We start from the raw sequence: 23,827 nt of genomic DNA, 5'->3' as shown, positions 1-23,827 counted from the left end.
CACATTATCTTGAGTAGGAGTGCACTGGCTGTCTTTCTTTAAAATCCTAACAGTTTATTTTAAACACTTACAAAAACATATTTCAATTCCTTTTCAATTCATTGGACTACAGAGAACTTTTGATTCTCCTGCCAAAATGGGAGTAAATGCAGAAATACTGATTGCTATAGAAATATTGAAATAGAAATTGGAACAGTGTGCCTCAAATTATTTGCTCCTTTGGGATTTAATTTAGACATAAAAATGTTTACCTTCTCAGTGTTTGCTTAACAATGATGGGATTTTCCTTTTTAAAAAGGTGCCACAGAATGGAATTGCAGAGTTGTATCAGGGGACGTAGAGCTTTTGTATGCACATGGGCTTATGCAAACACCACTCTTCAAAGGACAGAATTGATTTGGTGCAATTTAATGGGAGACCTGAATTATCTGACTCATTAAAATATGCAGAAGTATAGATGATGAGGTTGTGAGAGGAGAGAGACCATACAGATCTAAATCTGTCATTCTTAGTAAATTATTTTGCCATCAGATTCCCTCCCTGTAGTGGTCAATTGCAGAAGAACTTTGTACCTGATAGTTTAGGGGTGGTGAGGCCTGCATCCTTCCCCCCTTTCTCTTTCCCCTATAATGGATGAGCCAGAAGCAAGTCTTTGGGAACATACGCCACTTAAGATAAGCATTATTGACAGCATAGGAAGAACAAGTATAAGATAAGGTTAAAGGACAAGAACGCATAAACAACTCTGTTTACCCTAAAGTACTGATGACGTAAACAGGGCCAAAGGACAAGAAGATCCAGATCAGAACCAGATCAATGACTAACAGCTAAGCTCTACATCAGCACTAATTAGTAAGCCCTGGAAATTTCCAAACTGCCAAACAGGGCAGGAAAACTGTATTTAAGGCTGCCTCAGAGCCTAGCAAATCAGACTTCGCCGATGGGTACCAGTGCCTCAGAAATTGAGACAACCTCCCACTTCATCCGCAGCCTACCCGAAGTCCCAAGCTTGCAGGAAGGGATGTAAGATATGCCGCTTTCTTTGTTATATTGTTCTTCCATTTATGGGGCACAGCTGTTAGCTGTCAAGAAATAAACTACTTGTGCTTGACAGATACCTGTGTGGCGTCCTTTGTACTTTGGGAACCCAGTGTCGGACCTGAGACTTACTCTTACCGGCTACACTCCCACTCAAAGTTCTTCATTTATGGTAAGAAAATACTACATTGTGCCTTCTTCAGAACACTTTTTACTATAAATAAAGTAAAACTATTCAAGCTGTTTGTCTAATTAGGATAAAATTAAGCAAGGTGTACTTTTAAAATTATATTTTTAATAAAATAGAAAAAGTTGAAACAGACATTCGAGCAACAAAGCCTTCTAGTGCATTTAGATATCATTAAATTGTGTAAAACCATTTAAAAAGTTGGCAAGAAATGTGCTGAATCATTTCTTGGCCTAATTTTGAGTGTGTGCATTTTTTTAATACCGACCAAGAGCAGCATGGTAAGTCTGTTTTTGATGCAATATTGTGACTTAATCAAACTGGCATGGAAACTACCGAAGGGCAGAGATTTGACTTTTCAAAGAATCAAATATTTAAGCAAAACCTAAAGGTCCTGATTTCACCCCTAGTTATACAATGGTGTTATCTGATATTGAGAATAATCAATAAATTTATAGGTTCACAGGCTCCTCTCTATTTATATTTATCATCATCCTTCCAAAAGGAACATCTTCATTTTTCTCTGCCATCTCCCAGTCCTAGAACTCACTATATTTCCTGGCTCATGATGTGACCACACTCCCAACATTCAACCCCTTATTTTAAACACACTTACTCTATGCTATCAATATTTACAATGTACCAGGACAAGAAGTAGTGGTACAGAAGAAACACTGTTATACTAAAAAACACACATTTTCCATTGACTGAAGTGAACCCATATTTTGGTCAGCCGTTGCATTGTGGGTGTGTTTGGAGATGGGTTGTAGCATCTTGCATCTTTACGAAGTTGAACATTTGGGGCCTTTTTTACAGAATCATAGAAGTGTAGACGTTAGCTAGTTTAGCCCTCTGTATTGAGACAGAACTAAGTAAAACTAGACCATAGCTGGCAGCTGCTTGTGTAAGCTGTTCTTAAAAATCCCCCTGTGATGGGGATTCCACAGTCTCTCTTGCAATCTTATTCCAGAACTTAACCACCCTTATAGTTAGAAAAAAATTCCTAATATGTAATCCAAATCTCCTTTTCTACAGATGAAACCTATTACTTCTTGACCTACTTCCAATTGCTGTAGGAAACAATTGATCACAGTCCTTTTAAAACAGTCCCTAATATATTTAAGGAGTGTAATCTAGTGCCCGTCCCCCCCCCCCCCCCGCCATCTTCTTATCTCAAAACTAAGAATGCCCATTTCTTAATTTTTTCCCATAGGTCAGGTTTTCTAAACCATTTCTCATTTTTGTTTCTCTCCTCTGGATTCTCTTTTGTCCACATCCTTTTTAAAGTGTGACACCCAGGAATGGACATTACTGAAGTCTCAGTTGTGTTGATTACAATAGGACAATAACCTCTAAGGTCTTAGGTTATGTCTAGCAGCCCTTCTTTCGAAATAACTTTCCTAGCGTCTACGCAGCCAAACCACTATTTTGAAATAAATTCGAAATAGCGGAGATCTTATTTTGAATTTGGTAAACCTCATTCTACAAGGAATAACGCCAAATTCGAAATAGTTATTTCGAAATAAGTGCTGTGTAGACACTTATTTCAAAATAGGGGGCCTCCAGCCTTCCCAGGGTGCCCTGGTGGCCACTCCAGCCTCAACCAAGAACACTCCTCTCCCTCCCCCGTCCTCGGAGCCCTTAACGGGATAGACTGTAGCCACAGTGCCTGTGCCAGCTCCAAGCCTGCCAGCCCAGAGCTAGCACACAGTGGCCCTAAAACATGAGCCATCAGGCCACCGGCAGTCAGCCCTCCACCGCTCCCCAGGAGTAGCTTGCCAGCTCCCAGGAGCCTGACAGGGCCCAGAGAAGGCAGGCGCCTTCCTGGTTCAGGGCAGAGATCATGAACCTTATTCGGGTTTGAGGGGGATGCCCCCAGTGTCCATGATCTACACACTAGATGGAGGAACATGACTGTCTAGGGCAGGATAGCTGCCAGCCTGGCCACCAAAGGCCACATGAGAACCCAGGACCAGGTTCTCATGAAAATTAAGTTGGTCCAGCGAGAACCCCACCCCTGAGCCCTGAGCTTCCCCTCCCTCTTCTTCCCCTTGCTTCCCCCTTCCAGCTCCCTCCTCCCAGGTTTCCCCCTCCCCTCTCTCACCCTGTCTCCTCCCCTCTCCTACTTTCTTTCCCCAGTCTCACCAGAGTTTCATCCCCGCCTCCCCAGTTTTGTTAAATAAAGACAGTTTGTGTTTATGAAAACACGTGTATTTTATTTTACATCAGGAAGCAGGGCTGGTGGGGGTAAATGGAAGGATGTGAGGGAGGAATGAGGCACAAGTCCTCAGTGGGGCAGACTAGGGAGACTCTTAGTGCTCCTCAGAGTGGAAGCTGTCCCGCAGGGCCTCCTGGATACTGACAGCCCCCCGATGGACCTCCCAGATGGCAGCCTGCAGAAAGCCAGGCTCAAAGCAATGTGACCAAGGGAAGCGCCAGAGTGCTCAGGGGCAGCTCTGGCTCCATGTTGCAGAGTGCTGTGGTGTCCCGAGTGAGGGCATCCAGAGCATGCAGAGACAAAAAGTTTTGTTGTCCCTCATCGAGATAGGCAAGCAAGCAGGGAAACCTGAGAGCCAGCTGTCCATGAGGGGTCCCTTTAAACACAGGCCTCAGCCTCAGGCAGCAGCCACACAAAGTAACTCCTGACCTGATGCCCTGCTGGACCTGGTTCCGGCTGGCCTTAAATGCAATTTAGTGTCCACTCAGTGTGGACGCGCTATTTCGAAATAACTATTTTGAAATAGCTTATTTCAAAATAATGCTGTACTGTAGACATACCCTTACATACAACATTCCTTTCAATACATCCCAGACATATTTTAGCCTTCCTGGCAACTGCATCACATTGTTGACTCATCTTCAGTTTGTGATTGATTATAACCACTGATCCCTGTCAGCAGTACCACTGCATAACCCATTATTCCTCATTTTGTATTTGTACCTTTGATTTTTCCTTCCCATGTGTAATACTTTACATTTGTCTTTATTCATTTCATCTTGTTGTCCGACCAATTCTCTAATTTATTTTGAATTCTAACCGTGTCCTCCAAAGTCCTTGCATCTCTTCCCAGATTGGTCTTATCCCCAAACACTGTAAACACACTCCTCCCTGCATTATCTAAGTCATTAAAGAAAATTTCAATATTATTGATTCCCAATAGATATGCCTTCCCAGCTTGACAGCAAACCATTGATTGTTCTTTGAGTATGATCTTTCAATCATTTGTGCACCCACCTACCTTACAATAATTTAATCTAGACCATATTTCCCTACTTTGCATATGATAATTTCATGTGGGACTGCATCAAACTCCCATTAAAATCAAGATACATCATGTCTACAGCTTCCCTCATGCACTATATGTGCAACTCTGTCAAAGAGGAAAATTAGATTAGATTTGTTCTTGACAAATCCATGTTGTCTCTTTCTTATAACTCTGCTATCCTCTATGTGGATATAAACTGATTATTTGATAATTTGTTCCAATATATTTCCAAATATCTAAGTTAGACTGAATGGTCTGATATTCCTCAGGTTCTTTTTGTTTCCTCTTTATTAAAGATAGGTACTATGTTTGCCCTTCTCTATTCATCTGTCCTCCACGAGTTCTCCAAGACAATTGCTAATAGTCCTGAAATAGCTCCTTTCTGATGAATTCCATCAGGCCTTGCTGACTTGAATGTATCAAACTTATCTAAATATTCTTTAATATGTTCTTTCCCTTTTCCTTCCTTCTTGTTAATATTGATTGTTTTAAGTATCTAGTCACAATTTGCCTTTTTAGTGAAGACTGAAGCCAAATAGCAATTAAACATCTCGGTCTTCTTGATGTAATCCTTCCAAGCTAAATTGAAGACCCACACTCTCCTCCTTCATTTTTTTCTTGCTTCTAAGGTACTTATAGGACCTCTTCATATTACCTTTTACATCCTTTGCAAAATGTAGCTTATTTTGTGCCTTAACCTTTCTTATTTTGTTTCCACATGCTTATGCTATTCTTTTGTACTCATAATTTGCAATTTATCCATGTTTCTGCTTTTTGTGGGATGGATTTTTTTTTATTTTAATGCTATAGAATAGCTACTGGTGGAGCCATACTGGCTTCTTCTTATTATTCCAGTCTTTCTTTTGCATCAGGATTAGTTGCTGTTGTGCCTTTAAAATGGTCTCTTTGAAGAACCATTGGCTCTTCTGAACTCCTTTCCCTTTAGATTTTCTTCCCATAAGGCTCACTCCTAGTAGTCTGATTTTGTTAGTCTATTTATCTAAAGGCTATTGTTTTTATTCTGCTGTGCTCTCTCCTTCCTTTCTTTAGAATCATGGAATCTAATTAACTCTCACTTACATTACTTGCAATCTTCAAATTCACAACCAATTCCTGTTAGTATCAAGTCTAAAATGACTGCCTCCATCATTACTTTCTCTACCTGAAGCAATGTATTTTCCTCATTACTTGTCAAGAATTTATTGGATATTTTGTGTTTGACAGTTTTGTTCTTTCCAACAGATATCTGAGTAAAGTCCCTGTTACTACCAGGTCTTGTGTTTTGGCTGTTACTGTTATTTGTTCTAAAAATGCCACATCCACCTCATCCTCCTGATTTGGTGGTCTATTATTCTTTACCAAGATATCGCCAAAAATATGCCTGTGTCCTCCTCAGAAGGGTGTCCCCCACCACAACCATCACCCTTCACTTCCTCCTCTTGGATGTTGTGGCTATCAATCTCTCAGCATTGAGAGCAGGTTATACTTTCTTCTCAGCCATTGGAGTATGCTCTTTTTCTGTTGCCACCACAGCATTCAGATTCTTCACTTTGATGGATGGGAGATAGTGAGGGAGAGATCACTACCTGCAGTCCAAGGTGGCCATCAGTCATTCTCCCTGCTGATCAGCTGGTTCATGTTCCTTCTATGGTATCCAACTGAGACCAACTGCCAGGTTTTCATAGAACACTAGAATTGGAAGGGATCTCAAGAGGTTATCGAATCCAGTCCCCTACCCTCACATCAGGACCAAGTACCATCTCATCCCTGATAGATGTCTATCTAATCTGCTCTTATATATCTCCAGTGATGGAAATTCCACAACTTTCCTAGGCAATTTATTCCAGTGTTTAACCACTCTGACAGGAAGTTTTTCCTAATGTTTTGAATATGCACAAGTGAGAATCTACTTGGAACAAACTTGCAATTTTAAAAACTTTCTGGAAGCCTTCCTCTTCTGCCCATTCAAGCATCTTACAGGCCATTTCCTCCCATTTCTGTATTTGGCCTTTTACTCTGGATTTGAAAAGCAGATCTCTGAGGTCAAAAAGCCCCTCTTCTCTCAGGGTATGTCTACACTACCCCGCTAGTTCGAACTAGCGGGGGTAATGTAGTCATCCGCAGTTGCAAATGAAGCCTGGGATTTGAATTTCCCGGGCTTCGTTTGCATGAAGCCGGCCGGCGCCATTTTTAAATGCCGGCTAGTTCGAACCCCGTGCCGCGCGGCTACACACGGCACGTAGTAGCTAGTTCGGATTAGGCTTCCTAATCCGAACTAGCTGTACACCTCGTTCCACAAGGCGTACAGCTAGTTTGGATTAGAAGCCTAATCCGAACTAGCTACTCCGTGCCGCGTGTAGCCGCGCAGCACGGGGTTCGAACTAGCCGGCATTTAAAAATGGCGCCGGCCGGCTTCATGCAAATGAAGCCCGGGAAATTCAAATCCTGGGCTTCATTTGCAACTGCGGATGATTACATTACCCCCGCTAGTTCGAACTAGCGGGGTAGTGTAGACATACCCTCAGCCTAAGAAGTAGAGTGGTTCTTAGACTTATGTGAAGAAGTGGGAGATGGATTTGGCTGGGAAGCAAGCCGAGTCACCTGCTCCTGAAACTACGAAATATCAGAGAGTAGATTCCCTGCATACTCCGCAAGCCCGCTAGTCATGGGCCTGAAGTGTTGCGACTTGTCTGCTCATCTAAACCTATTTTCAGTGCCTTCTGTACTAGTTAGGGAACCAATCTTTCACTTTAGAAAGGTTTTACAAACGTTAGCATACTGTGGCAGGTTTGCCTGCAACTTGATAAAGAAATCCACATTTCCTCTGTTGCCAACACTTCTGATTTTGATCATGAATCTTGTAATATTTGGTGTGTTTATTGAAACTTCTGGAGTCCAGTAGTTACATGAAAATCATAGCTTCAATCTTAAACACCAAAGATGAAAGCCCCCATTGTTGCACAGAGAAGGCTGAAAATGTGAGACAAGTTGCACCCTCAATGTTCAGAATCAACAAGGCAATTAAGACCCTGTTTAAAAAAAAAAAATCTCAGATTTTTTTTGGTGTGTGTATGTGGGGAGGCAGATTGACTTGTGGGGTTGGCAATGTCGAGCATACTCTGGGAGAGAGTATGGTTAAACACTAGTAAAAGGTGGTTTTGGCACAGAGGAGCTGCCTGCACAATTTCTAGTACCATCTATAGCAGTAGTCATTATTAGATGTCTGTCTAACATGCTCTTAAATATCTCCAGTGGCAGAGATTCCACAACCTCCCTGGGCAATTTATTCCAGTGTTTAACCACTTGAAAGTTGGGAAGTTTTTCCTAATGTGCAACCTAAACCTCCCTTGCTGCAATTTAAGCCCATTGCTTCTTGTGTTCTTCTAATGTTATTGTCCAGAATGGGCACATCTAGAACAAACTTATTATACCTAAAATAGTATTGACTTTAATGTGGAGAGATTTCCAAGGAGCTCAATTCCCCTTTAGGCATCTCAAAGAAATACCCAGAAGTTCAGAACTCCCACTGCGGTTGGTGTGTGCTGAGCAGTTTTGAAAATGTCCCCCTTACATACCAGTTTTGTATGCAATTGAAAGCTGCGTAACTAGATGATGTTTTACAAATCTTTCAGCTAAATCAGAGTTTGATATGCAAAACCTATTTCACAAGGAAAACACATTGATTTGTCACATGCTCTGAAGGACTTTCAGGTCTGTGAATCAGTTAATGTCTTATTCTCATCTAAATATATAGTTAATTAAACTCCAATTTTTATTATTTTAAAGTTCTCCAATGTAATTGCAGAATAACATAAAGCAAATTATTATACTGACATAGACTTAAAATATCCTTTTAATTATAGGTTTCAGAATGCTATTGATAAGTACACATGGATGGAAATTGAGAATGCCAATAAGAGTTAGGGTAAACAAGTAAATGTGTTGAATTGTTGTAATAAATTATCAATTTCAGGGTTTTCTGTAGTGTTCATAACCATGGAATCTAAATATACACAGAGAATGAACTCTCTGGACTATGGGCTTCAAATGGACTTCATTTCTCACAAATTAATTACAATTACAGTGCCATAATTATCAAGAAATGTGATCTAGATTGGACCATTAACAAGAAGCACATGATAAATATGAAAAAATTTAACTAGAGATGCACAAATAAGAGAATGATGTGATGGACCATGAGTGGTGATAGAGCATGCAGTTGGAGGCAGATGCAAGATGTGCCTTCAGAGGTCTGGGGCAGAAATTAGATAGAATATTGTTCTGATGTTTTATTTCTGCTCCTATAATACAAATCTTAGTTTCTGCTTGACATCTGACCATTCTCCAGATAATTTTGCTGAGTAAAATAACCTGAAAAGTCTACCACTTTTTACTGAGAATTATTTTATCCTCTTCCAATTTTTTCAATTCATTGTGGGAACAATTTCCAAAAAATGATTGAATGAATGGGACGTCAGCTTCTAGGTACCCCGCTAACTTTTGAAAATGGGGCTAGGCTCCAAAACCATGTTGGCTTTTTTGAAAAAAAAATTTCATGCATCAAAGGGGGATGAAAGAATTAAATCTACATCTAGAATACTTCTGTGGATGGCTCAAATTTTAAAAAAGGGGGAGTTATGGTGATTCTAATCGTACAGCTAATGACAATTGAAACTCAACATGTCTACTGATAACAGGCCTTACTGTATCAAAGTTGCAATATACTGTGAATAGTGCTTTCATTTTTATAAACCATTTTTATATCTAATCCTTAAATCTTAAAACTCATGGTAGGTAGCATGGGCACAACTGTAAATCCAATTTTATTTCAATCTTGAAATCCCAATGTATTTTATCACATAGGGTGAATGGTAGTTAATATGTTTTACTTGCAATTAAATTGCTTTTGCCTCTGTTATTTAGAAACACATTCTTTCTTACTGGCATTTATGCCAAGCTAATAAATTTATAGCCAATATATAATAAACCTATATATAATAAGCATGTAATAAATAAAACTATAACTTTCACAGGGGAATTATTGGAAATTACTGATGATGACAGGTGATGGTATTTAACATATTGAAGAAGCTGCATGAATAGGATGAGGCAAGCAAAAGTTAAATGTACAGTCCTGTGTGAAGGAAAATGACTCCTTCTGAGCATGGCTAACAAGAGAGAACTGCTTAAATGATAGTAAATAACAAGTGAGGATTGGAATGTGATTATTGATGTTCTCTAATATCACTACTCAACCACCTGAGCTTTGGTTGTTGACCTTACATTCTATCGGTATATTTGTTCAAGTGAGCCTGTGTGTTGTTTACACTCCCTGAATGTGAATTCCTGTGGACAAGAGAGAACTATTCAGGTTACGTGATACAGTAAAACTCCGATGGTCCGGCATCTGATGGTCCAGCACTCCTGATGGTCCAGCACCATCAGGAACCCAGAAATGCTCCAGGCAGCCGAACCATTGGAGCTGCTCTGCCGCCAGCTTCCCCGAATCAGCCGCTGCTAAAACTGACCAGCGGCTGAATCCGGGAAGCCGGGGGCAGAGCAGCTGGGGTGCTGCCGGGTAGGTCCCATAGCGCTGCCCCTCGGGGCTGCAGGACCAACCTGGCAGCACCCCAACTGTCCCCGATTCAGCCGCTGCTGAAACTGACCAGCAGCGGCTGAATCAGGGATGCCTGGGGCAGAGCCGGACTATCAGAAGGGGAGGCTATGAGGGGTCTGGGGTGGCATCCCCCCCCCACCCCAGACCCGTCATAGCCCCCCCTTCCGATAGTCTGGCAAATCTGATAATCCGGCACCCCCTGGGTCCTAAAGGTGCCAGATTATCGGAAGTTTATTGTACTATGAATAAAACAGGAGAAACAAAAAAGTAAAGAAAACAGAAGGCCTATTGCAATCAATGTGAAATGGCAGTTAAAAAAAAAAAGCCTAACAGAATGATGGAAATCATTAAGAAAGGATAAGTAACAAGACAGAAAAAATAATATTTCCTTCCTATAAATCCATTGTACACCCCATATTAAGAACTGTTTGCAAGTATGGTCACTTCAGTTGGGAATGGACAACAGGAGATGGATCACTTGATGATTATGTGCTCTGTACATCTCCCCTGAGGTACCAGGCATTGGCCACTGTCAGAAGACAGTATAACAGATTAGATGGATCTTTGGTGTATGGACTCAGTATGGCCCTTCTTATGTTATGATTATAAACAACTAGAATTGCTGGTGTTTGTACTATGGTTGATAACTTGTAGATTAATGATGACTTTTAATGGCAGACAGTTATATCTGTGGTACCCAGGGTATTTTTTCTGCCAGATGTACAGTTGTTATAAACAGGGCAGAGTTCCATTGGCTTGGGTAGAGCTGTACTGATTTCTTCTAGCTAAGGTTCTAGTATAGAAAAGCAAACAGACTTAGAAGGGATATAGCAATATTTAATGTGGGTTAAAAATGGAAGTGAAAAATATAAGTTTCTCCCAAAAACCTATGAGTCTGATCCTGCAAACATATGAAGTGAGTGGGGGTTATTCATAGAGTAAATCTAATTATGTGTTATTTATTTTTATTACCATCGTACTAGCCCTAGTCATGGACCAGAATCCCATTGTGCTAGGCATTGTAAAGGTAAACAATAGTCTCTGCTTCGTAGAATTTAGAATCCAAGTATTAGTGTAAAGACAAAAGATGGAAATGGACAGACCAACAGGGGAATATAAGTGTGTGTGACAGTGCTGGTCAGTATGATAGGCAAAATAGGCAGCATTATCAGAATACTAGCAGGTTTATCTGTTGCCAAAAATTGTGTACGCAATTTAATAAAGGAGGATTTTGAGTAGACTTGGAGGATAATAAAGAGTAACTTTTGCAAATGTTTGCAGGGAACTTCTCCTGAGCATAAGGGGCAGCACTGGATGGGGGAAAAAACCAAGAAGAGGCTTGTTTGGAAGTACAGGCAGTCCCCGAGTTACGCGGATCCGACTTATGTCGGATCCGCAGTTACGAACGGGGCCCTTCCTCTCCCTGGTCTCCAGCAGGGAGGGTCTTCCTCTCCCTGGTCTGCCCACGCGCTCCGCGGCTTGGCTCTGCTTTGCTCTGCTTTGCCCCCCCCGTCCTCCTGGTCTGCAGACCAGAGGGACGGGGGGGCAAAGCAGAGCCAAGCCGCGGAGCACGCGGCCAGCTGACAGCCCAGACGCGTCTGGGCTGTCAGCTGGCCGCGCGCTCCGCAGCTTGACTCTGCTTTGCTCTGCTTTGCCCCCCCCGTCCCGCTGGTCTGCAGACCAGGGAGACGGGGGGGGAGGGGGCAAAGCAGAGCCAAGCCGTGCAGCACGTGGCCAGCTGACAGCCCAGACGCGTCTGGGCTGTCAGCTGGCTGCATGCTCCGCGGCTTGGCTCTGCTTTGCCCCCCCGTCCTCCTGGTCTGCAGACCAGGGGAACGGGGGGAGGGGGCAAAGCAGAGCAAAGCAGAGCCAAGCCGCGGAGCGCGTGGGCAGCGGACTGCCCGCGTTTTCCGCCGCTTTGCTTCCTCTCCCTGGTCTGCTTCCTCTCCTGGTCTTATGTCAGATCCGCAGTTACGAACGGGGCCCTTCCTCTCCTTGGTCTCCAGCAGACCAGGGGGACGGGGAGCAAAGCAGAGCAAAGCCACGGAGCCCGAGGGCAGCAGGACAGCCACGATGCGTCTGGGCTGTCCCGCTGCCCCCGTGCTCCGCGGCTTTGCTCCGGACACCTGTGGTACAGCAGCTGGGGTGCTGCCAGTTGGTCCCGTAGTCACTGGTCAGTTTCAGCAGCGGCTGACTTGGGGACGCCTGGAGCAGAGCAGCTGGGGTGCTTCTGGGTTGGTCCAGTAGCGCCGCAGCTCCTCGGCGCTACTGGACCAACCCAGCAGCACCCAAGCTGCTCTGCCCCAGGCGTCCTGATTCAGCCGCTGCTGAAACTGACCAGCAGTGGCTGAATCAGAACGTCTGGGGCAGAGCAGCTGGGGTGCTGCCCGGTTGGTCCAGTAGCGTCCAGAGCGGCGCTACGGGACCAACTGGCAGCGCCCCAGCTGCTGTACCACAGGTGTCCGGAGCAAAGCCGCGGAGCACGGGGACAGCGGGACAGCCCAGATGCGCTGTGGCTGTCCTGCTGCCCTCGGGCTCCGTGGCTTTGCTCTGCTTTGCTCCCCGTCCCCCTGGTCTGCAGACCAGGGGGACGGGGAGCAAAGCGGCGGAACACACGGGCAGCGGACAGCCCAGACATGTCTGGGTTGTCAGCTGGCCGCGTGCTGCATGGCTTGGCTCTGCTTTGCCCCCCCCCCCCGTCTCCCTGGTCTGCAGACCAGGGGGTCGGGGGGTGGGGGTGGGGGCAAAGCAGAGCAAACCAGAGTCAAGCCGCGCAGCGCGCGGTCAGCTGACAGCCCAGACTGCCTGTATTCAACATGTGTAGCGGTTAAAATCTATTTATAATACTTGTTCCCAAGAGTCAAAGGTGAGGTAAGTTACACAGTCCTGAATCCTTCCCAGAAATTTAATACAAGGCAAATCTTTTATGATAGTACTTTTTTTAGATAACTTAATTTTTAAGTGTTCTTTTACAGCTGTACTTACTAATTTGTGATATTCTCAGACCCAGTGAAAACAGAAAAGCTCATGCCAGAAGTTTTGGGGAAGAGTCTATTTTTGGAGACTTCAAGTTTGTAGATTCTATAGATTTGGATAATTAGAAGAGAGTTTGAATAAATTTGAGCTTTGTCTGTGACATCTAATCTTCATTCTAAGGAACCGCATAACTAATATTAGTATTAGGGAATGCAGAGTGAGTGTGTATGTGTGTGTGTACAGTATATACACTTTGTATTGTGTGTATGTGTGTGTGTGTGTGTGTATGTATATATATATATACACATTTTGTATTTCCATGGCACCCTCTGTTCAAGGCTATCTCTGTTTTCTAGGCATTAATGAATTAAATCCCCTGGTGTTTCAAAGCTTGTCAGACCATATATTGGCAAAAGGATCTATGGGCAACATTAGTTATGCTGACGGAAGCACTTTTGTTGGCATACTTGCCAACAAACACATGGTTTTCTTTGGCAGCATAGTTATGTCTGTTGGGGGAGAAGAGGTGATTTTTTTCCCCACAAAAACTTTGTCATATAAGGCTCATTATTATCCCCATGTAGCATATAGGTAACCTGTGTCACAAGAAGGTGGACTGACCCATCCTAGGTTAACAGATTTTGGGCAGCAGTGCTGGAAACAGAATTTTAGGTTGTTGTTTTAAAATGATTTTTGTGGCTATATATTTAAGAATTCTTATTAATATCATTTATAGTATGTGTTTGTATATTGTGGTTGCATGTGCTAGAAATGGAAACTTTTTCAGTTAATGTGTGTAAAAGTGTATGACTCGTTGCTTCGTATATTCACTGATCTAAATTACATTTTCTGAAGTGTGGCTAATGTCCTAAAAAAAAATCTTCATATCATTGAGGCTGGGTCCCTCCACAAAATGTCACCATCATGCACAAACATTGATGTTGCCTTCACTTCCCACTTCTCAGCCACATTCCATGGTTACCATGGAAATTACATTCATAAAATGTGACTCACAGTAGGATGAGCTCTCAGAGAAAATAGTGAATCATGGTGCCAGAAGGGGTTAGGCTGCAAAAAAACCTGAGGATTAATTTTAAATAGTTAATATGCTTGGGCATGCTTCAATTTTGCTCTTTAATTAAACTGAATTTCTTAACGAAAATGGGGAAGTGACAACAAAAACTTACTTGCTTTTCAACTATGACAAGAATGGATTTAGGAAATATATACATTCAAAAAAACTTAGGTGGGTGTTGACTAATAACAGTTTTGTGGGAGAAATAGGATTTAGGAAACTCCATTTCTAGTGTGTGATTCTGGAGCCAGATTACTAATATCAGTGAAATTACACCCAATGTATACAACCCCCATCCCCAGACATAAATGGCACTTCCCAAACCCTACCATTTTTCCAAGAGAAATAATGAAATACTCAGCTCAATTGCTTCATGGCAACAAAGCTTGTAAGAACGTCTGGTGAGAGTTTCGTGAGCACACTCAATGAATTACTGAGCATTCCATAAGGGGATGGGTTCTTCTCTGGCTGATTAGGGTCTTCAGCTTGAGCTTGCACACTTACTAGAGGACAACATTTTTTGGTTTTGGCAGTTGGATTTCTGCTTGGTAAGAGGTGATATGCAAAAACCTTACTTAGATGGATAATAATGTGATTTGTGGGCATTAATTCTGGCCCCTAGTCTGTCTAAAATATGGTGTTCTTTGAGGTAGGGAAAACAAGAACAGAGTGTTAAAGTGAAATTTATCTCTGCTGGAAGGAAATGTGGGGAACAAAAAGTTGTATTTGACAGGGAGTGAGTATAGCACTTACTTCAGACTGTTTGGTAGTTACTTAGCACCTTAGATCAGCTTGCTCTTGCAGTGACGTTGAAGGGAGACTTGCTGGTGGAGTATTTGTCAAAGCTTTGCAAATTGTACTCTCTGATGAAAGTGTAGAGAAAATGGAGTCCGCATTGCTGGAGCTGTATGACCAGAAATAGATAAGAGATTATTTCTCTTGTAACTTCTCATCCAAAGTATGACACCTCTTTTAAAGGAATATTCCTTATAATGGCATTAGAATCAGTCTGTCCAGTATGGGACACATTTCTTACTCTTGCTTTTGGCCCAAGCAGATCCTTGAGCTTGTGCAGATCTGAGTTCAGTGAGACATTATACTTTTCAGGAATGCATGGTGAGCTTGGATTTAGTGATTAAACTCTTATGCAATATTTAGTCAATGGTGCTTCATGTTGGAGTAAGGGCATATGTGTATAGATTTGATTGCCTTAGTAAAGCCCCAGGGTACTATCTCCAGCTTCAATTCGTCTTTCATTAAAGAAATGTAAATAAACACTGAGGAAACTAGAACAATTGGTACTCCTGCTGGAGTATCTCCAGTGATGTACACGTCAGTATACAGGTGAGGTAGTGTCCTTTACATAGATATTAGTATTATTTTGCTTATATAAAAAAGTTTCCCAAATACATACCCACTCAAATCAATCCATGTACGCATTATTTAAATTTATTCTGATTGATGTGTATATATGTGTTTGGGTGTTTAGGATATAAATTAACAGTGAACCTCATTAATGTTTTTATAGTTGAGTACAAGAAGAACAGGAATTAGCTTGCATAATTTTTATATTACCTATTCATATTTTAAAAGAAATGGTTGTTTTATGAGTACATGACAATTTATGCCTGTGGGTTAAAACTTTTAAAAGCATCGTTTCATTTTTAGTGACTGAAAGCTCTTAGGGCCAGATTTCCAAAGGAGTTTTATGAACTTAAAGATGCAGATAGGCACCAGGTGGGATTTTCAGAAGTGCTTCAACCGAATAGATGCATGTCTCCTCGAGAATTAATGGGAGCTAGGCATCTAAATTAGAGAAATGTTATTTGGACATAATTTGCCAACTCACTGAAATTAGAATATTTCAGGGAAACAGTCTGACCTTCTGATGGGCTTGCAGCTAGGAAATACGGGGCTTTCATGATCCATGGCTGTGATGCAGACAGTCACGTGGTTTGCCCAAGAACCAGGGCTCCATTCCCTTTCTCAGTGTTTGGTTTTCTTTCCTAATGGGAATGTAACCAACTTTTGAAAAATGAAAATCCACTGTGAAGCAGAATTACCTTTCTCTGCTCAGCTCTACTAGGCCTTTGTAAATCTGGCCTTTAAGGGTATGTCTAGACTACATTGCTCTGTTGACGGAGCAATGTAGATGAGTTTACTAGACATAGGAAAATGAAGCAGCGATTTAAATAATCGCTGCTTCATTTACGTCAAAATAGCCACCGTGCTGTGCCGATCAGCTGTTTGGTGGCACAGCGGGGCTGTCTGGATGTGACGCGGTCGACAAAGGAAGCCTTTGTCAACCTCTCTGGTAAACCTCATTTCATGAGGCATAACAAAGAGGTCGACAAAGACTTTCCTTGTCGACTGTGGCGCATCCAGACTGCCCCGCTGTGCTGCTAAACAACTGATCGGCACAGAAGAGTGGCCATTTTGATTTAAATGAAACGGCGATTATTTAAATCACCGTTTCATTTTCCTATGTCTAGTAAACTCATCTACATGGTTCCATCGACGGAGCCATGTAGTTTAGACATATCCTAAGAGCCTAAATTCCATTGACTTTCAATGAGACTCAGATAGCTAAGTGTCTAAATCTCCTTTGAAAATGGAACTTAGGCTCTGAAATCACTGAGCCACTTTGAACATTTTACTCTTGGGGCCTTGATTCAGAAAGACATCAATGAAAGAGAAGAGCAACATAGATATCCATTTAAGTTTTTTACTAGCTGGCTAGAGAGACACACACACACATATTCCATGCAAGGAGAAGATTCAATGTATTCCATTATAAATGATAAATCAACATTTAAAATAAGTGTTTTCAATACCAATTAATTGATTAGGATGTAGAAATTATACAGTCAATATGCATGTGTTTTAGTCCAAGTCTTTGAATATGAAAATAGGTATTAATGAAAAATATATTACATTATGGAATGTGTTAACCTAATATAAAATATATTAATAATTCAGCTTTATGTCGTATTTTGTGATGACTGGTGCTTATTGCAGTAGAATGAATGTGCATACATTAGTACAGACATTTAAAGACTTGAATATTTAGCTGGAAAAGCAGACACATTTTTAAAATGTGCAATATAAAAATGAAAAGGAAGCAAAAGATCTTTCATACTTGCACATACTTTGCTACAGTCTAGAGTTGCTAATGCTGTTATGCATCATTTTATAGCTATTGTTTCTAATTATGCAGAGATTATCTTTAAACTTACTCTATAGAATAAGAGGTGTAATAAAATATGGTAGTGTGATTATGCATTGCTATGTAGAATGAATGGGCCAGGAAAAGAAAGTTAGGCTTGGTCTACACTAGCAACTTATGTCTCTGGTGACACAGTTATACTGACCTAATTCCCACTGTGTTGATTGAAGGGCTTCTGTTGACATAGCTACCATCTCTCCCGGGGCGGTAGGGTGTGTGTGGGGGAAACCTATGCCAAAGGGAGAAGCCTTCCTGTTGGCATAGGTAGCGTCTTCACTGAAGCACTACAGTGATGCAGGTACATTGGAGTAGTTACATGGCTACAACTTATAGACAAGCCCTGCGACTATCTGTATGGCCTGGTAGTTAGAACAGTCATATAGGATAGAGGAAAGCCAAGATGAAGACCCTGCTCCAAGAGCTATTTAATTATGTATATAAAATGGAACAGAGTCAGCAGGAGAGTTTTGAGACCTGCCCCAGAATATCCCATAGTCCTAGGCTACTCTCCTGTAATGTGGAGGGCCCATGTTAAAATTTCTGCATAAGAGGGAATTCTCTTCACAGCTCTCCCACATTCAAGCCACCACCTGGAGAAATCCATTTTGAGTGGAACAACCTCCACTGTATTTAACCCAAAATAGTTTTTTTTTAGAATGTCCTGATTTTTTTTTGCAATGTTCTGTTTGATTGACCTGAACAAAATCCCCCTCTCCTCTCTGAACTGAAGTTTGCCCAGCTCTGCTTATGAATCCAGGCAGCATTGACTCTGACTCTGGCTGTCAAAATAAATCTAAACTATCAAGGTACCTTATCTTGTATTTATTAAAACTCACAGAATCTTTTTCAGGGAACAAGACAATGCACTCAGATTTAAAATACCAATAGAGATTAGAATAAGCATAAGTGTACATGTACCACTCTCCTCTGCCCCAGCCAAAAAAAAAAAGTCCTCCTGTAGGTGATGTTGTAGTTACCAGTCTTTGCTCAAGTCAGTCTAGTGGCCAGCTCTGTTGTGGCTGCAGAAGGAATCCAAGCCTCTTTGCTCTCGCCCTTCTTTTATAGTAGTTGATTCTCTTGCAAGTCTATGGATCCTGCTGAGTCATTCTGTAATCATTTATTGTTGAAAATGAATCTGTATTACCAGTTGGAGCCTGTTGCCTTCATTGACTCAGAATAAGGCCCTTTATAACTCTCAACCATACTCACCTAGGAGCGTCACTCCATTTAAATCTAAATTTATATCTCTTCTTTTAAAACCCATTATTTCACTCTTTAATATTGTGCTATTGACTATGTGAAGGCTAAATCCTGCAAAATAGGCTATGGCACTTCATCACAATTAATTCCATATCCTTTTCAGATTTCTTCTTCATCTGTGGTTTTGGTGGGCTTTTTATTCTTGATTTTTTTCATGTATTAGGACCTGGTCTTAGAGCAAAGAGTAGAAGAATGGATGAAAATGTAATTTAGAAGAGGTGTGACAATGAGGTTTATTTAAATGTCTTGTAAATCCCAGTACTCACTTTTTCCTTTTTTTTTTTAATCTTCAGGTTGTGGTGCCCTTCTGCTTTTGAGGAGATGATCATTCATATTTGAGAACATGTCAGAGTAAAAGTAGTCAAAGCGCCGAGATATACGGCAAAATAGTGATGGTGCTGAGCTCTCTGCTGATAGCGCTGAGGTCTCCTCCACCCACTAAAATGGTGAGATGGTCGATAAATAGCTTATTTAAACTGATACATTGTTTTCTCTATTTGTCTGTGGTATGCAATACTTTTGTCTCATATTTCACTTGCAAAGAAGCATGTACTAAACAGCATCTCATGCATCTTTGATAAAAATGATTTATGAAGTTATATGAAGAGGGCATAGTTCAGGTTGTATTAAGGAAATATAGGAACTGAGGCACACTGTAACATGGAGATTGCCATGACTCCACCACCCGATCATGGTCTCACTATCCGTGCTGGATCATGGCTGACAGGCCTACTGGCTAGAGCCAGGTTCAGGTATCAGGAATCAGAGCCATGTGTTGATTCAGGATCACGAGCCAGAAGTCAGGAGCCAGACCACAAGGGTGAGTCAGAAACTGGGTAATGGATGTAAAGCCAAGGTCAGGAACCAGGCATCATGAGCAGCACAAAGAAGCAGGTGGGTAGCAACTGCTAGATGGCCTTCTGGCTACTTGCACAGGCACATTTTTTTCTGTCCTTTCTAAGTTCAAGTAGGGTGTCTGCACCAATTCGGAATGTCCTGTCAGTAAGGCCCTCAGTGGGTGGCACATCCTGTGGTGTGTGAGAGCCTCCAAGCCTTCTGATGTATTGACTGTTTCTGCTGCTAGAATGTTTCTGTGTTTCTGGCAGCATGGAGGCAGCTATCACTCAGGGACTCTGAAAATCCAGGTTCTAGATGCCCTGTAGCCTTACACTCCCCATCCTCCACCTGGAATAGCACAGGGGACCTTTCCAATCCTGCTAAAGAAGATACAGCTGCAGGAGCCTGTCCCTTGTCAAGGACAGCGACTGAGAAGCATCCTTTTACCTAGCAACAGGTAGATGGGACGAGTCACTGTGCTTTCCCCTGTAACAAAGAGTTCTTTGCTGGGGCCCCAAACTATGTCATAGGTGTAGTTGCCCCATTCTTCTGAGTGATGGGTTAAGGCAGGTGATGCCAAGCAAAGCTATTGTTTCAAGCTGCAGACTCCATTGTTGGACCATCATTTATGCTCAGTTTATGTTTTCAGGTTTTAATTCACTAACAGGAGGGCTAGATTCTTCCCATCTTTTTTTTAAAATGAAAGCTGAGAGTCTGATGTAAACATGTGACTCCCGGAGCTGGGCCTTAGATGTGAATATATAATTCTTTTGCCATTGTCCAGGCTCGGACAGAGTGTTCCATGAATCGTTTTGTATTTCCTGGGTGGGTGGTGCTGGCAGTAGCATCAATGATTTCTCCTTCTCTCACACAGAGGTTCCTGTTAGGTGGCAGTGAAGGGGCTCCAGGCTACTACAAATTATTCCATATGTCTCCAGAGACGCTATAAAATCCTGCCAAATCTATCCACAAAATCTGTGGGTTAATATCTCACACAAAACCCATAGAGATAGAGATAAAATATTGACACTTTATTTAACTGAAGTGCTCCAGAAAATTATTTTGCTGAACAGGTGACATCCAAATGGAAGAAAAGAAAGTGAATTGGATTGGAGTAAAAGAAGTTTTAAAGAGGGTGAAGACAGACTTAGAACTTGGAGACAAGTGTTTATTTGCAGGGCAAAAATCTAACATCTAACAGACTTGTTTGAAACTCTGCACTTTATATTCTTCTTATCTTTAAAAAGATTGGACAGATATTTACTACTGCTGTGACATTAATTTAATAAAATTACATTTGCTACATTGACCATTCTTTCAGGCTTGCTTGCTAGTATGTTATTGGAAAGGGCTATTCTCACTGGATGTTTATTTTTCTGTCCAAATATACTATGGCACAGATGTGAGATTCTCTAGAGAGGCATGATTTCTACTGAAGCTATGTAAAGGAATTGCTAATTCTCTTTACTACCCCACTCTGACAGAAGTTCAGCTTCTGTCAAGGTAGTTATTACTTGTGCAGTCAGCAGCTAGTGCAGTTGCTGATGTCTGTTGATGAGAGACTAGAAAGAAGCAACAACATACGGTGAAATCAATATGCTTTGCAACACAGCCAATTGAAACTGCAATATAGTATAAGAGCCTAAGTTTTTTTTTCAAATACACTTTAATTATGCACTTTTGATTAAAACAAAGCAAAAACAAAAAGAGACTTGAAAAGAAAGGAAAGGACTGTGACTTCCAGTTAATAAACCAACGTTGTTTGGATTACCTCTCAGGAAGGTAATCATGGTCAGATATGTGTCAAGTAGTTAATTCTGCCCTTTTTTTTATGAATGTATAAATGTAGCACTTTAATATAATGTGTTTTAGAAACAGGTGATAACAACTGGTATTATTTCAAAGAGAACCTTAGATTATTTTGATCCAAAGCCAAATGAAGCTGCTGGAAGGACTCTTATTGATTATAATGAGATCTAGTTTGAAGCCCACATTGTAACCTTCAGTGAAAACACAAGAATAACAACAGCTGAAAAGGAGATACATATATTCATAAACTGTCCTTTCTTCCAATTGAAAAAAAATCATGTAATTTCTTTTCATTTATTTTTCTCTCTTGACAAGATTTACTCAAGTGAAAAGCAAGAAGGGAGAAGGTACAGCGCTTGACTTCCTCTGCTTACTGTTCAGGAAACATCTAATTCATAAGAGGTAAGGGATACTAGTATAGTAAGTAACCTATAGTTATTTTGGGTAAAATTCTTTGCTCATTGAAATCAACAAGAATTTTGTCAACTTCAGTGGGGGACAGGATTTCACCTTTGGTATAGATCTTTAAAACATTCAGATGACTTTGGGACTGATCATTTTACAAAATCCATAAAAAGGAAATATGTTCAAGACATTTTAAAAAATAAAACAGATTTTTAAATTTCAAATCTTTCCTGCACTGCTGGGAACTCAAACATTGCAATGTCATGATAGCTGAGCAAAATGCAAAAGTAAAGATGATCTACAGTAAATTAGGATTTTGTAAACTTTCCATATGAAGGATCTAGGGCTCAGTCCTTCAAGTTGCCTTCTGTAGGTTTCACACAGATGCAAAGGTCTGTGTCCATGAACCAGCTTGTGAAAATGTGCTAAGACATTAGAGAAACAAAAATTTTTAAGTATTTGATATTTTTCTCTTAGGCTGTGTCTACATTGGCACCCCTTTCCGGAAAAGGGATGCTAATGAAACCAGTCGGAATTGCAAATGCCGCGGGGGATTTAAATATCCCCCGTGGCATTTGCATGAACATGGCTGCCGCTTTTTTCCGGCTCGGGGTTTTGCTGGAGAAAAGCGTCAGTCTAGACAGGATCTTGCGGAAAATAAGCCCTTTTCCGCAAGATCCCTTATTCCATTGAAAGTAGGAATCTTGACTGTCATGTGATTTGGTTTATGTAGATCTGAGGGAAACCAGGACACTCCAAAGAGACCGAGTCACTTCCATATCGATTCAAGTTAATTCATTACTAGAGCCAACAACATAAGCTACCAAATCAGAGGATCATTTAACTGTACATCCAGTAATTTGATCCTTGCTATCAGATGCCAGCAATTCCCCACTGCTATATATATTGGACAAACTGGATAGTCCCTACAGGAAAGAATCAATAGACACAAATCAGATATACATAAAGGGAACATACAGAAACCTGTGGGAGAACACTTCAATCTACCTACTCGCTCTTTAAAAGATCTCCAGGTAACTGTCTTGTCACAAACAAATTCTACAAGCCAAATACACAGAGAGGTGTTGGAATTACAATTCATCCACAAATTCAATTCCTCCACTGATCACCTTCTCAGTCGAGATAACGGATGGCTGGGACATTATCAACCTAACATTCAATGAAGGTGCCAACAGCTCTTTGTCTGTGTAGATTCTTGCATTAGTACCCTTCCTATCTAATTGCTATCCTATGATCCTTATCTGCTTCGTTTAACTATCCAAGCTTTAGGTGCTTATAGACTACCAGCTCTGCCTACTTGTTTTGCCCTTTGATATTTTCATTTCCTCTGCTCCTTGTTTCCCACTCCCTTCTCTTTATCCTTCCCCCCTTTCCCTTCTCCCCTATTTATTTTGGGCCTGCACATCCTAAACTCAAAACTCCGGTCATCTGAAGAAGTGGGCTGTGCCCATGAAAGCTTATGATACAATCTACATGTTTGTTCGTCTATAAAGTTCTACCAGATCATTTGTTGTTTTTAAAGTTTATTCTTATTTATTGTAAGTTTTAAAATAATTTATACAATTTTAAGCTTGTCCCCTGCAGTCACTCAAGAACAATTATTACAATACAAAGCAATGAATACAGTATTCAAACAAGTGGGTCATATTACTTATTGCAAGCTACTTACTCCAATCTTTAAACTCAATTCACGTATAGTTAACCAGTACTGCAGCCTTACAATGCTAGACAGGAGGTCGTTGCCTCTTTCTTTTCCCACTCTTTGAGGTGCCCACAATTGATGCTTCTGGAATGAATGGTCTCTACTTCCAGTTACAACAAGCAGGACATGTGGGCTTGTCCTACTCAGTACCTCCCATTGATCCTTTTTGCAAAGCCTATCTTATGATCCCAGGAGCTGTGCCGGAGGGAGCTTAGTGCTCCTGGTTGGTTCAACCAAGCTGACAACCCTGACCTAGAAAAAGCTTTTGATACGGAAACAGCAACAAAGAATTCCTTCTCAACTGTGTGTTATAGCCTTCCAGAGTCACTTACAGTGATTTGTATGACTTCCAGTGGTGAAAGCAGAGAAATGAAGAGCACGAATCACATTTGGGGCACTTTTAAGAGG

At 41.3% G+C, this 23,827-nt stretch overlaps 1 long non-coding RNA gene across 1 annotated transcript; it reads left to right on the top strand.

Annotated features, from left to right (window-relative positions):
* The first annotated feature begins 889 nt into the window (after nucleotides 1–889).
* LOC102448173 (uncharacterized) lies at nucleotides 890–21,691 on the top strand. Its single transcript, XR_331928.5, has 4 exons — nucleotides 890–1,023; nucleotides 1,115–1,210; nucleotides 18,939–19,091; nucleotides 21,607–21,691. It is a non-coding gene; the product is annotated as an uncharacterized LOC102448173 (long non-coding RNA).
* The last annotated feature ends 2,136 nt before the right edge of the window (nucleotides 21,692–23,827 follow it).

Source organism: Pelodiscus sinensis, chromosome 2 (assembly GCF_052426305.1).
Source record: "Pelodiscus sinensis isolate ZL-2025 chromosome 2, ASM5242630v1, whole genome shotgun sequence".
In the NCBI taxonomy this organism is placed as follows: Eukaryota; Metazoa; Chordata; order Testudines; family Trionychidae; genus Pelodiscus; species Pelodiscus sinensis.
Note: the sequence above shows the minus strand (reverse complement) of the source record. Positions and strands in the feature narration are given on the sequence as shown.